General features: G+C 41.2%; 1 protein-coding gene across 3 annotated transcripts in view; it reads left to right on the top strand.

The window, feature by feature from the left end:
- The first annotated feature begins 917 nt into the window (after positions 1 to 917).
- arhgef19 (Rho guanine nucleotide exchange factor (GEF) 19) overlaps positions 918 to 15,622 on the top strand; it is a 24,803-nt gene continuing 10,098 nt past the window's right edge. Inside the window, exon 1 of one of the 3 annotated variants that reach the window (XM_055048554.1) lies at positions 918 to 1,275. The gene's annotated coding sequence lies outside the window, so the exon portion shown is untranslated. Of the gene's footprint in view, positions 1,388 to 1,680; positions 1,747 to 15,622 lie in introns of those variants that run through there. The other 2 variants (XM_055048555.1, XM_055048556.1) reach the window with 2 other exon arrangements.

Below are 15,622 nucleotides of genomic sequence, written 5' to 3'. Positions count from 1 at the left end.
TTGTGATTGCTGCGCGTTCCTCTGCCATGGCCTGCAGGAAGAGTGAGTTAGTACATGTCAGCAAGCACAGGTATGCGCTGTGGACACTGGCTGGATCGCTACACCGCCTGCAAGGGGCGAGGGAGCCAACGCTCGCATGCAGGAACTGCTGAAGGAGAGCTGCAAATCAACTGCCTGGGGACAAAGATGCAGCAAAGCCAGCAAAGCAAATGGCACACCAAAAGTCTTTTGTGCTCCAGCAAAAACACAAAACAATCAGAGCATCCAGCTCTGCAGAGTAAACTGCTGTCCTGATTTAAACCGCCACCCTCTTCACGTTATCTTTGATAAGTGAACACAGCAGAGAGCCCACCGAAATAGACGAGAGCCGAAGGAACCCTCAGCAGCTCCTTCCTATCGCTGCATGATGTTTGGACTGGAAGCAGGTTTTTTTGGTAACCTTGCTTACAGTGCATGAAAGCACAAAGACATGCAAATAATTTTGTGCAAAGTTTTTACGCGTTGAATCTGTTTATGGAGATGTGCTTTCAGTCAGATAACACAAAACAGTCCCTCCTTGAATGCATGAGCTTTGCAACTCTAATGTGTTTTGGTTTTATGCAGACTACTATAAATTAGCAGCATAATAACAGGGTGGATAAATAAAAATCTGATGCGTGGTGGGGATTTACATTCTGCATACGATGGAGCCATGGAGCGTGAATCCTTTTTCAAAGCACTGCATACACTGTCGTATCGGAGGGTGATTATTGTCGTCCCTCTCCCTTTCTCCTCTTTCTGTGACAGGGCAGGTGCTGAAATGAGACACTAAATAACTATTAGAGGAAGGGCGAGAGAAAGGGAGGAGAATATGAGGGAAAAAAGGAGAGCTCTCTCCCAACAGTAGCAGAGAGAGAGAGAGGAGACAGAGAGAAGGAGGGTGGGAGGGTAAAGAGGCAGAGAAGCTCAGAGAGAGACTGGATCTGCATTATAAGTAGCTATGAGAGCAGCAAGTGTCGGGTGTTTTCAACCCGTTTTCTAAAATGCTCTAACGCGAGGAAAAGAGCAAGCGGAGCAAAAAGAGGAGAAACCAAGAAGTGGGACATCAGTTCTGAAAAGTCTGCTGTGATTAGGAAGAAAGCCAAGCGCAAAGAAGGGAGGAGGGGAAGCCGAGAGGAACACAAGGCAGCAATGGATTGCAGAGTGGCTGGGCCTGACCCCGGGACGGCCTGCTGGATTCACACACTGCCGCTGGACGCCGTCCAGCACACGCTCTAGGCTGCGAACACTGGAGAGGTACGGGACCGGTCATCCCTCGAAACAACAAACTGAGCACATAAATCAGCACTTTAGCACCTTCAAAACACATGTCATGTGAGCACTTTGCTGCAGCAGCAGGGAGTGAAAGGTGAGCTGTGCTCTTTGGGGCCGAGGCTGCGCTTCCTGTTGTGTGCTTGGTGAAAGCGACGCTGTTGAGCTCATCCAGGTGACCTACAGCCTGAGGAGGAAAATTTAGTCCTTGTATTTGGGAGGGGAGGGGGGGCAACAACTAAATTAAAGTCCCTCTTGGATGGATAATGTCCAATTATCCAGCTCAGGCAGACGCATGTTTGGTGCAGGAGAGATTATTAGCTTCCCTATGCATCTGATTCCCTTTGAAGACGCTGTTGCTTCTTGCATCGGTAACGTTTCCAGCAGCTCCTTAGGCAGTGAGGCTTTAAATGTGACGGCTGCAGCGCGGCAGTGAGCCGCTGCAGCGCGAGGCAGGTAAGTGCATGTCTGGAATATGTCAGATGAAAGGTTGCTGGGGGAAACTGTACGTGGCTGAAAGTTGGTGCTCGCCTCTCTGTGGAATAGAGCAAGGTAAGGCTGAAACGCGCGCGCACTTACCTGTGGGCACTGCCAAGCAACCAGGGCGCTTTACTCACCCGCACGCGCGTGTGACATGTGTGTGTGTGTGTGTGTGTGTGTGTTTTGAAATGTGTCGAAGTTATGAAAAGGTCATAACTTCGCTCACGTTCTCGTCCGGTTGTCGTGCGCGTCGTCCGGAGGGGCCTTGGTTGTTCAAACTTCATCAGAGAGAAGGTGAGCTGAGGTGAGACCGTCCGGCCACCTGATGACTAAGAGCTTTGTTATGTGAGGCGTCTGCAGCCGTGCCTGTATAAAATAGTCTGGTGGTAAATAGGCTGGTGCGCAATATGGTGGAGTAAATGGTCGGATTTCCTACCTCAGGTCCAGAGATGTGTACAGTGCACAAAAATTGTACATATATATATATGTGTGTGTGTGTGTGTGGGGGGGGGGGGGGGGGGGGGGGGGGTGTGCGTGTGTGTGTGTGTGTCTGGTAATTTCTTTGGTTCAGCAAGCTTGTTTTTCCATTTAGTGAAATCACACAGAGTGGATAGAGTAACCAGAATTTCTTTCTTTCTTTTTTTTTAAACTCAAGTAAGATCAACAATATTTTATAAAGCTCCTTAAGTAAAAGTAAAAAGTGCAGTGCAGGAAAAATATACTCCTAAACGTCTATTTTTTTCCCCAAAAAAGTTACTCTGGCACATGTAACTAGACACTACCTAAACATGGCAATAGGGCTGAGCTGAATGCACCACCTGCATGTTGGGTAAATGTGTAGCAGCACAGCGTACAAATCTGGACCTTGAACCATTTAACTGCCATTTATCACAGCCAGTTGGTCCTCTGCATAATCACTGACCACTTGATAACCCTTTGCTTTGAAATCCTTTCTTTGTGAGAAAGAGATCAGAACCAGTTCAAAAAGCTGGGAATGAATTTCTCCCCTATAGGCTGCTTTAGATTTGATTTCCGTACGCATGTCTGCTCACATCACACTCAGATGTAAAGTATGGCCGCCCTCCCACTTCCTTCTTCCCCCGCGAGTGTCTGGAGAGCACCTGCCCCCATCACCTGCCAGTCAGACGGCGGCTGTCTGAGCATGTATGTGGGAGTCTGTGTGTGCACCATATAGGAAAGCAGGCGGGACACACACATCCACTCAGTTCTGTGATTGAACTAAAGCTGCACTCAAATACTCCCTCTGCTGCATCTTCGGTTCACACAACGCTTTGTAACAGAGTCATATGTTTGGGTTGTTTGCACTAGAAGCTAGATCAAAAATACTTTGAGAGGTTTTGTGTTTTTTGCTGGACGTACATTCGTTTTCATGTCCTACCTCTTGGATTTATGTCTGAACTTTGACTAGGCCGTCCAAACATATAATTATGCTTCAATTAGGACCATTCCGCTTTGGCTTTTTACTGGAAGTCAAATCAAGTCGAGTTTATTTGTGTAGCACATTTCAGCAACAAAGCAGTTCAAAGTGCTGCACATCATAAAAAGATAACGCAGTAGCCAGCTATGAAACAGGCAGTAAACAACTTCTCTTGTCTAATGTCATCATCAGAATCATAAAGTGAATAAATCTGATACAATGATAAATGTTCCAGTTATTATGAATCAAAGGCAATTAATTCTAAGCAGGTGGACTTTCATTTGCGCTAAATTTTAGATAAAGGTGTCAAAGTAAAGGAGTCTTTGATGCTTGTCTGATCTTTGCTTGTTAGACATTTAAAAAACCGTTTAGATTTTTATTTCCATATCAAAGCGTTCCACTATTATTCCCACCTCTCAGTTTTCCAAACCATTACGCATCACCGACTTAAAGAAAACAGCAGTTCAAACACGGGCGCTGGAGTTGCTTTAAACAAACTCGGTCACTTTCTCGCCGTGTTGGCTCGCAGCCCAGATGCCAGCAGCTTTAATAGTCCATAATAGCAGCTTTTGCTCCTGCGCGTGCATAGTTTCGGTGTTTTTTTGCCTCCTGTCTCAGCCTAGAGTTCAGTTTCAGAGGAATGAGCACGCCAAGTCATTCGGGGAATGTGGAAAAGAATCTCAGTGTGTCAGAGAGTCTCATCTGGGACTGTAGCTGGACATGCCCTTGTCATGAAGCCAAGACTGTAAAGCAGACCACCTACTGAGTTAAGAACCTCATGCATTCAGGTAGTAATTATTAAACCGTGCGGCAGAAGATGTAGAAAGGTTTGCTCTTATCTTCCAGAAAGCAGGAGCTTTGACACATTCTAGGCAGTAGTTCTCCTTCTGCTCCTCTCAGGATTATTTTGTCCATGAGTGAAGGCTGCATCAGTCAGAATCTAGACATTGGAGCCTCCGGCCGTGTACGCTGCGGACAGCCCGGCACACCTGTCTGGCTCTGCAGCCCTCAGGTTATTTCACATTCAGCCTCGGCCAATTTAATGCAGTGTGCTGCACTTTTTTTCTCTCTTTTTTTCTGTGTTTTTGCTTCTCTGAGAAAAACAAAAACTCCAAGCGAGTTGCTACCATCATATCAAAACACCTCTATCTTCTTTTTTCCATATTCTTTCCAATTGAAGCTGTTCAGCAGCTGCAAGGTTGTCAGTTGTCTGTGTTTGGTGTTCATATTTACCCAGTCGCATTTAAAGAAAACAACACATGACTTTTTCATCCATGTCATGATAAGAAAAGTTGGGAATGTTGCTGATAACATTGGAGGGAAACAGAGTTTGAAAACAGGGACGAATAGCCAGAGTTAAAACTTGAGCATATAAATGCAGATGCTGCACCAGAAAAGTAGGTCAGACTTTTGGAAGCATCTGCTGCACAGGATCAGATTTGAACCAGAAGGCTGTGAGTGACAGCTTGAGCCCAACAAGCCCAGTCTCTTCCTTTTTGACAGAGGAAACAGAAACATTTTCAAATGGTGGAAATTAGGAGATAGAAAGCTAACCAAGCCAATCGGGCCCCATTGTGAGAAGTAATTTTCTCCTAAAAGCTAATAACAGCTTTTTGTCATTCTGGCAACAACCACCACCATCACAAGTTTGTGATGACAGGCTGTGAGTTTATTACACCGTCACTCTGACTCCTTGTTGCAGAATTGACTTCAAGCACGAACACTGTCTTCATCTCATATCTATCGTACTTTTCCAGAATTTCACTAAGTCTGTTTTCTTTCAGTTTTTTCTCGTCTTTTTGGGAGCCACTATGGTGGCACAGTTGGTTTGGTTCTCAGTCTGGGGTCTTTTTGCATGGAGTTTTCATGTTCTCTCTATGTATGCATTGATTCTTACTGGGTACTCCAGCTTTCTCCCACAGTCCAAAAACATTAATTGGTTTCTCTAAATCACCCCTTGTTATGATGGCGTGTGTGTGTGCGTGCGTGTGTGAGGGTGTGTGCGTGCGTGTGTGCGTGTTTGTCCTGAGTCTATGATGCACTGTAATGGACCGGCGACCTGTCCAGGGTTTTCCCCCGGACACTCATTCAATTACCACTGGAGAAAGTCCCTGGCAACTAAGTGGGTACAGATAATGGATGAGTAGATGTTTTTTTTCTTATCACTAAGTTGCATGTTTACTGGTGTGTTTCAGACGGTGCTCTTTAACCCATCTGTGTTTGACCTTAAGGTCACAAACAGATTCTCCTTCCAGATTTGCTGGTGCCATAGAGCAGAATTCAAGACTTTGTGAATTACAATGGAGCATTTAGTTCCTGAAGAAGTGAAGAACTCCCAGTCATCACTCTGCAGCCCAAGGGCATTAAATATTTCTCTGAAATGTTGCTAGTTTTATACTCTGAGCTTCTTTTATCTGCTCAGTCCGCTGCATGTCTTTTCAAAAGTCATCAACATGTTTGGAATATGAGAAGAGGCTTTGTTTGAGTTTTGGTCAGCATTTAGTGTGATTGCTTCTTATTGTTGTGTTGTGAACTTTGACCTCAACTGACACGATTAGGTCTGCAGCATTTTCCCCTGGAGGAATTGTTGATGTGGTTCATTTTGACCAGTCTCACCTGGGAAGATCCTGCATGGTTCCATGTTTTCACTGTGTCTCTGTGGTTTACTGGTCACCCAAAAACCTTAGAAATGGCTCTTTGAGGTTTGCCAAACTTTAGGCTAGTGAATCTGGACTTGATGAAGGTCATAAGCCAAAACATGTTAGTCTGCTAATGGACTTGTTTTCTTGTACTTCTGGAGTTTTCACTTTACCAGATTTTTCACCCTCTCCATGCCGTGAAGTTGAGCCAGCAACTTTTGGGCTTTCTTGTTAAACAAAACGCAAGTTTCTAAAAGCAATTTGTATATTTAAGATTTAACAAGATGTGATATTACTTTCTGTTCGTGCAGGGACAAGTTGGTTTGAAAAGCATTTTTCCCCTCACTACATGCAAATAGTGTCTGAACTCTGTTATAAAAACACACTTCAGTTTTGAATGATATTATTTTTTGGGGTACGGGGGGCAGAAACACTTGGTCTCAAAAAAAGTGCAAAAACAGTGATATTATTTTTCAAAGCTCTGTGTTTTCTTTCTTTCTTCAAAATAAGGGCTTCAGCCACGCATAACAGTAAAGCCCTTGGCAATCCAAAAACATGCAGGATCTAATTATACCTTTATAGTTGTTGATGATTCTGTAATTTCTGAGCAAACGTCATGAAAACAAACAAAAAGCCAGCCATTAGGCATCAGTGATTATACCATCCCAAAGCTTCCTGGTGCCCGACAGAAACTTCAACCTTTGAAAAATGGATCATAAAAAGCAGTTAAATCATTTACTAAAACAGCAAAGCCACTCTTGGCTTGAGCAAACATTAATTTAAAAAAGTAAACAAGGTAAATATTAGAGTCAATTTTTAGCAGTGGGGTAATACAGTGTTTGGTATTCTACTGCTTACACTGATAACTGCACTCAAGAGATAGCAAACGATGGAAACATTGAGATTCATGAGGTTTTTGTTTTGTACGTTTCCAGCCTACAGTGTGTATGAATGTCAGCTGCTGTTGCCACACATGTTAGAAACTCCAATGACACAGGGGACGTTTCTACTGAAATTGCATTTCTTATTTCACCCATGCATGAGATAAAACAGACAGAGCAGAAGTTAACCAAGCATTGCATCCGAATTGTAACTCAAGACGGAGTCTCATCATTGACCTGGTCAGACTTCACTGGGACTCTTCCACAGGATGAAATGGAAAATTGTAAAATTATGTGGTGTAATGATGCTGATACCAGTTGTTTGTCTTGATGTCTTTAATCCGATTAAGCGTCTCTCCGCGGTTCTAACCCAGTTTGGAGGACTCCATTGCGGTCTGTTCCTCCTAGCTGTGGTCAGCAGTGCAGAACCTCGAGGTTGTGTTTCTTTTGGACTCAAATAAACCCAAATATTTAATTTTGTTTTATTGAAATTCCTTGCTGGCCCCAACATAATGAGCGCAGTTCAAACCCGTTGAATAGTTTGCTATAAATATATCTGTATCATCTTATTTTTTATAATGTGGATCCATTATTGCAACTGAATTAAAACAATTGTGCGAAGGAGAGTGAAGGAGATGTAAAAGACTCGTTGCCAAGCCTGCCACAATGAGCAACTAAGTAATTAATGATTAATAGAAATGAACTTGATCATTTCTGTCCTGATCATTAATATTTTTCAAGGGAAATACAGGGAAATATTTTTTGTTTCTGTGGTATGTGTGTAATCATTTCAGTTTCATTTATTATTGTTTTCGATTGTCGTGCTTTACTTTGGATATCACCACCTTCCTAAAATAATAGCCGAAGCAAATTTTTTTTTTGCCAAAAGTGATTTAGGCCAAAAAATAAAATAAAATAAAAAATAAATCAATCCCTGATATATGCCAAAGTATCAGGGGCAAAAGTAAAAAAAAAAAAATCCCTTTTGGTGAAAAATGACTTAAGCCATTATTTTAGGAAGGTGATGATATTTAAAATGTCTTCCATTTCTAGTGATGAATGTTCTTTACAAAGTTACAGGTTATTGGTTTTTGAGTGGGTGAAATTGCATTATTATTTCATTATCAAGATACCACTTGAAAAATATTTCAAAACAATAATATTATTGTTTATCGCAATCATTTCTGGAACAATTTATTGATGTATTGCCCAGCAGTATTTATTATTATGGCGCAACGATTGCTAGTTTGTAAACACTTAATAGCAAAGGTGTTTGCAAGTTACTAGGCTTAGGAGGCTTTGTCTTAGTTGCATAATGATTGTCTTGTGTAGCTTTGCTTGTTTTTTTTTTTTTCATTTTTCTTAATAAATGTGTTTATTCCTGAAGCTAAGTATAATTTATTCTGGCAACCTCTCTATAAATTGAACTTGTCTAAGGTAAGGACTTCTGGCTAAACAAACTAGGAAATCTTAGAGCGTTACTTTTGATACGAGGATTTGAGTTATATTTTTTTAACTCGGACATCTTATTTAAATAAACCAGGTCTCTAATGCCAGAAAACATCTCCTTCCTTTGGATCTCATTGCTTACAGACACCCTGAGTCTGTCTAAAACTACTGATTATGGGATTTTCAGGCTTTACTACCTGTTGAGCTCGTTATTAACATGGTTGCTTTCGCGACTTATGACAAAGCGCCATAATTGGATCAGGTTGTTCCAACAAGTTTTGTCAATGGCTCCTTTGTGTCCTTCCTAGTCACGGCGTGCATCTCCTGAATATCTGGCTGCTTCAGTGGAAAACTGAATTTGCAGGGAGTCGGGGTTAAAGGTCCCGAAGCTTTTGCGTTTACGTGCGAGATGGTCACCATTTTTCCAAGTCTGGAAGCGAATTATTGCTGTTTGTCTGGCACTGTGAGCGGGAATCCCCTCCGGAGGGTCAGGGTCAGGCTTGTTGCTTTCAGTCAGAAGCTGATGGATGCTCATGCTCACTGTCACCCAGGTGGACCTCGCATTGCGGCATTCTGTGGGTGTGTAAGCCGGTACCATCATGGTGTCCCAGAAGGTTTTGACTATGCAGCCTGAGGTCTTGGAGGAGGCTTAAGACAACCAGCAGTATGTGTAAACTTTTGGGTGACCCTTTTCTCGGCCTTCTCCATAGCCATGCTCACCCGTCTCTGTGGGCGAAAGCTGGAAGACAAATGAAGACGTCCATGACCTGACACAAAAGAGAATGTCCAATTTAGACTTCTCTGATTGGAATTTTGGAAGAGTTTGTTTTGGCAAGAAATAAAGAAACCCATTAGTGCTCCATGAAAGTTTTTGTTGGTTTTCATTAATCCATTTAAGCCAACTCATATCTTCAAAGCTTTGCAAGAGTTAGCATTCTCATGAAGTTCAAGTAAACAGACAAAGACAAGTTTGTATTTCAGAGGACGCAGGTTGAGTCACATTATTGATTAATTACTCAACCTTAGACGCCAACAAAAGGCGAGATTCAGATTCATGAGGTGGTGGAAAGTTACCAGAACCTCACTGCTTATCACCCATCGATCAGAGCAAAATGAATCACAGACTTGTCTGTGTTCAAAGAGTTATTTTTCCAACAAGTGAGGCTACATGACATCATGTCTTGTCTCTGCAGACAGAGCTGGGCTCCTTAAATCCGCATCTTGGCAATTAGTGGTCTAACGTGACCAAGTAAAACTGTGATTTTGCACGTGCATGCCAGTAGGTCGCACCACACTGTGAGGACACTCTGCTTTGTCTGACCAAACATGCTCAACTTGAGCTCATGGAGAAAGTTGTGCGCCAGCAAAGGAACAAACTGAGATTTTCTTTTTAAAAGGATTTCCTATTATTGTTTGAGTTATAGGATTTGAATATCTCCATTTGTACATTGTACACTCATGTCAATCGTATCAACTCATGTTCAAAGTGATATTTGGTCTCTAATGTTATCGTTGCTCACATAAACTTGTGAATAATGGGAGAAGTTCAAACGCATCAGCCCTTTTTCATGTATTCTACAGTTTTTGCTAGAAAACAAATTATTCTGAACATTTTAACTGAAAAAGTAATCCGTGTAGTTTTCACGTCCTGCACATTTATGTTTGCTGTCCTGTTCCAAGTCAGTTCCAGTCTCCAGTCTTCTGCATCCCTTTATCAATAAATTACAGCTCTACTGACTTTATGAGCAATCCTTTGATAAAAATGTGACGTTAAACACAGGCCGCCCTGTTTTGGCTTAGATAGCTTTTATTTGAGAGTAGTTGGACAGAAAAGTGGGTAATGAAAGAGGGGGAAGACATCCGGCAAAGGTGACCAGACTGGGAATCAAACCTGCGACTGAGGTCTCCGTATGTGTGTTGTGTTCCACCCCAGAACCAGCACAGGCACCCCGGTCGGTACCGGATCTGTCCCGGGTGGAGCTTGCATCATGACGTCAGACGTAGGATATGAACGCGGCGTTGAACTTTATTGTTTCAAGTTAAAAATTTGTAACTTTTAGTTAATTCAGCACAAAAAGTAAGTTGTCATCACTAAACCAAAAGAATTAAGTGAGATTAAAGTTAATAAGTCCATGACATGAACTGCAGCTCAATTACACTTTGTAGAGACTGGTTTAAAATGGCCTCCTGTGAAGAGCGACACACCTGCTGGTCTTTTTCCAACTGAACTGTGTTCAGATCTTGAGGCTCGTGGGGAAACTTTCTGTGCAATCTAATCTTCAGCTCTTTTTACATTCATTTTCAATTAAATAGAAGTTAGACGATCGACTAGTTTTACGTTCTTTCTCCAGAAACAGTTAAGAGCTTCATTGGCTTTGTGTGTTTGTGACTATTTTCTTCCCTGGAATCTTCAGTCATTTCATCTTCACAGTTCTATCAAGGGAGGACATTTCTCCTTTCATCTTCTTCTTCACTACTAGGAAGTCTGCCAGTGCGCTTCAAGGCAGCCCACACAACTATGTTCCCACCTTTGGTTTGGTGTTTCTGGGGTAAAGTACAGAGCCACTCTTCCTTCAAACATAGTGTATGCAAAGCTTTCAGTTTTGGTTTCATCTGAGCAGACCACGTTTTCCCAGTTTTTCACTGGTTTGTCCACGTCTTCTGCAGCTGACTATAAAGAAAGGTTCAACATCCTTTCTATTCAAAAGTGTGCATAAAAGTCATTGCAGTTGAGTTATTTCTTTGTTTACTTGAGGAAAAATAGAGCTGCGATTTCATTGACTTTCTTACAGTCTCGCTGGCTGTTGGACAAGTTCTCTGGCTTTTCTTTTGACTGCCAGAAAGTTTTTAAGAGGAGGATTTAGTGAAATTATGTTCTTTCCCCTTCCTGATTGAGGCTTAAACTGTTCAGATATTTGAAAGATGTTTTGATTTTCATATGGTTCAGAGAAATATTTTAGGCATGAGGAAATTTAAGGCTATCAGTTAATATTTAGCAAGCTGGTACCGATTTGCACATATGAATGTTTTCTAAAAATAACTGTAAAATGATGTTTTAGCCAAATCAACCCTCTCCGTCCGTGAGAGTTGTTGCAAACTGAGTAAAGAATATATTTTTGGGGATTTTTATTTAAAAAAAGTCTGACTTCAGAATGAAACGCTTCTTCTTCTCTGTTGGATATTTACCACAGAGTCATGGATGATGGAATTACTTTATCAGATGTGCCTTTAATCACAGTTGGATTAATCTATTGGCTGTGGCTGGGTGTGTGTGTGGGTGTGGGTGTGATTTAAACAAAATGCAACCTTTGATCCGAATAGTGAGGGAAAAAACATAGCTTAGAGTCAAGCTAGAAAGTGCTTTGTGGGGCATGAACAGAATATGAATTATAATTTGAGCTAAAAATAAAAATCTGCAGGTAAGTTGCTAAATATAATTGACAACCAAATATATAAGGATTTCTTTAAGCAGGGGTTTCTTTTTATCTTGGAATAATACTTTAGAGTTTGATCGTCAGACATAAGCAAACACATTATAATCCGTTTTAACTACGCAGAGGATTAACGTGATCATCCTCCACTTACATGTTGCCTCTTTAAAACACTGTTAGCGAAATTCTCCCAAACATCTGCAAAGTAAACAGAGCAGACCTTTACCTCCTCATAAAGAACATTGAATCCTGCATTGAATCCGTTTGTTTTAGCATCCTCCCCTCCATCCTGGGAACTGTGAAACGCACTTTAATTATGTGATTACAGAACATTTTTGCTGTGTCAAGGAGCTGAACCAGCAGCGGGGTCGGAACTCCTCACGTGATCCGCTTCTTCAAAGGATTGTTCGAGATGAAAATGTGAAAAATCGAGAAGTGCTCCTCATGTGCCTGATGCCGTTAACGACGTGTCAGAAGGTCGTTCGTTAACTTCCCTTCGCTAGACATGGCGTCTTGGATCAGCCTGGTGAAATTACAGGGGATGAAACTATGGCAGCAAAGTCCATAACAGTCACAAATAACAGCCTGGTGTGACAAGCAAAATTACACGTCTTTGGAGTAAAATTTTAATGGCGTGATATAATTGTATCAATGCGAGGAATGTGCAGTTTAGCTCGATGCTTTCATGTGCTGGTGGTGAAGCTTACCGTGAATTTTTTTGTGATCGTTTGATCAAATAAGAAAAATGGCTAATTCTGCCTGTAAGATGGGGTTGGTTTACAATGGACTTAGTGTTAGTGCAGGATTGAGAGAAGACTCATTCACTCAGATTGCGGCATTTAAATCATTTTGTCTCTGTAATATATTGTAAATAACTCAGCTTTGATCTCAAGGTTACAGACGATAGCTGCAGTTAAGCAAAGTTTGCATAAACCTGAAAACAGAGCAGGATTACAGCGTAAGCAGTGGCTGATCACCTGCAGACACCTTTAAGATTGGGTCATTATGCAGCCGTGGTATGGATGTATTTATATGGCTCAGTGGCTGCACTGTAGGAGTGGATGATTGGAAGTAGTTCCCACACCCTCTCAGGTGTCCTGTGCTCGGGGCAGCCTGGCACAGGTAAGCACATAAAGGTTTTCTTTGTGTGCAGCCGGGAACAGGTAACCATTTGTGCCAGCCCTGCAATGTGCATCTACGTGCGCTCGCGCATGTGTGTGTGTGTGTGTCTTTCTGAAACAAAGACGGATAGGATTTTCTGGCTGGCCTACCCCACAAGAGCAGGTGTGGCTTTTCAGTGGCTTCGTGTTCGCCAAATGTGCCACAAGTGCGCTTGGTAAACAGAAAGATAAACTGTGATTTCCACCTTGCGATTCTCAAGACATCGAGCAGCACATGTAGACAGATGTACTTTGAGAAACAAATGTTTAAGTATGCTTTTGTGTTCTTCAGAAACACCATGTGAGTATATTTCGCAAGTGCAAAAGAGATGTAATCTAATACTCAGAAACGCAAAAGAAAAGGAAACAGTCATAGTTTGCTAATATTTGTGGCCTTCGAACATGAATATGAACGGCAAATGATAAATGACCTGTATGGTTTAATAGCTCTCAGGTGCATGCTGACAGGATTAAATAGTTGAAAGATAAAAAGTTAAAAATTAACATTCGGTCGGCCTTTTTGTCTTAAAGTGCCCACTGTACACTATTCACTCTGTTTGAAGCAACTGCAAAGTGAAATTAAAAGGAACATTATTTCTTCTGTGCAGCTCTTTTGAAATGACAGGCTGATTTTACAATGTAAAATCAGCTTTATGAAGCTTTATGAAAGATATCTGACTTTGTTGTGTTGGGTGTCGAGTCCACTGCATATTGTAAATTAAACTAAACATGGACTAATATGAGTGGCCGTTTAGGACAAAAATTATGTTTTATCAGTCACACACTACTAAAGACTCATTCACACTCACAAAATGTTAAAATTGCACATATATACTTAAAATGTCACACACACATTCAATTTTCTCTCTCACACACAACATACTAACATTTTGCATATTCACTATTGAAATACACATTCTGAATGACAGGTCGAAAATGTATGTGTGTGTGAACTAACACTAGGGTGTGAATGAATGAATGAATGAATGAATGAATGAATGAATGGGGATGAAATCTGTATTTGTGTGAAAGACAAATTTTTGTATGCGTGTGTATGCGTCTCATGGAAGAGACGGGGCATAATTTAGAGATCAGATCGCTCATGCGTTGACACCACAGTGAAGTTTGCTTCAAGTTGGAAATCGGCGCTCCATGTTGAGCTCAAGGTTGATCCGATTTATGAACGCTAATTTTGGCCAGCTGTTCTCGACCGCTCCCTCCTCAAGCGTTAGGAGGCTCGCTTTCTTAGAGCCCAAGTGAACTTCCAAGCGCTCGTATTTTGTGTTTGTTGAGAGAAAGATTGTATCCGTGTGTGACATTTTAATACTATGTATGTGCAATTTTAATATTTTGTGTGTGTATGAGTCTTTAGTAGTGTGTGAGACACAAAACGTAGTTTTTGTCCTAAACAGCCCCTCATAGACTAGTTTCCCTTCCTTCATCAGTTGATGTTTAGTGTTTGGAGCCTGGTCTCTTCCAGCTATTCAAATCTCTTTTGTACACTGAGCTGTTGATACACTTTAATTTATCACTAAAGCAGTTATTGATTTTTATTTATAGCTATTTCTAACAGAACAAGAATCCAGAGAAACCCTCACCAGTTTATAGATTACAGATGACTTATTCTTATTAAATATAGGAAACCAATATGTAGTTTTATACTTTTACCTTTTTGTCTTTCTTTCGGTGTTTTGTTTTGTTTGTATTTCCTTCTAATTCATGTAAAACACTTTGAACTGCTCTGTTGCTGAAAATGTGCTACATAAATAAAATTGTCTTACCTTAATTGCTTCATTACTTTAGTTGTAAAAAAACAAAATGAGACTGAAAAGTTGGCTGATAATTTCTTTGATTGGAACTAGAGCCACAAATGTGACCAAATGTACCTCATTTTATTAGCACATCAGCTAATAAAATGTCAACAAGTTGAACTATTGACATTTGTTGTGTCATTCTGGCTATTTGTGTGATGGATGGAGAAAAAACTTATGAGTTAAAACATATAGGAGGCTGCAGCTTCATTCCTGTGTTTGTCTTTGCAGCAGGATATGTACAGTAATGACAGTTTTGATGGTTAGAGCCTTCAATAGTCCAGTAAGAAATTTGTTCATTTTAAGGCAAGAGGACAGGCGTATATTAGCAAATACTTTCCACAAAGACAAATGAATGTGTTAAAAGCCTGAGCTAAGCCTGCTAAGGACTCTGCAGGCAGACTGCAGGCGTGCCGATTCTGAAATCGGTTCTTGTTGTTGAACCGATGACGAAGCTTTGGGTCATTTTGTACTTAGCCTCATGGGATCTACCTCTTCTTGTCACAGTCTCCTAGACGAACTTCTTCATGTGAAACTATTGAATGATTGGTCACAATTTTGTGGGTGTGTTTGTTGCTGTAAACAGAACCCAAGTCCTCAACTTCCAGAAGTGTATGTTTTGACTTCACCTGACTCTGCCAGACCCTTTACACACAGCAGCCACCGAGCTCTTGCCTTTGATGGAAAATATTGACTGTTTTCTGGATAAAATAGCCAAAGTTTGTCTTCAAAGGTTCTTAGAGTGCAAATAGACACAAATAGAACCTAACATTGCTAAATGTGGGGTTCAGCTTAAGTTTCTAATGTAAGAAAACAGCATTGTTGAGTTCAGTTTTCTCCTAACGTTGTGAATATGCTGATTTTAACATTTGTGTTTGTGGTTTTCTAGTGTCTTGTTGTGATTTGTCCCCCTTGTTTATGTGCTTGTTGCTCACTGCTTTGAACCAGGACAACTTTACGCCCCGTTTCACAGCATTACTTTTATGTGCCTCTACAGTTTTGCCTCTCTCAGGCGTGTTCTTCCCTTAAAGGCCAAAGAGAAT

The sequence above is a fragment of the Poeciliopsis prolifica genome, unplaced genomic scaffold, assembly GCF_027474105.1.
Source record: "Poeciliopsis prolifica strain line A6 unplaced genomic scaffold, Auburn_PproV2 SCAFFOLD027, whole genome shotgun sequence".
Classification (NCBI taxonomy): domain Eukaryota; kingdom Metazoa; phylum Chordata; class Actinopteri; order Cyprinodontiformes; family Poeciliidae; genus Poeciliopsis; species Poeciliopsis prolifica.
Note: the sequence above shows the minus strand (reverse complement) of the source record. Positions and strands in the feature narration are given on the sequence as shown.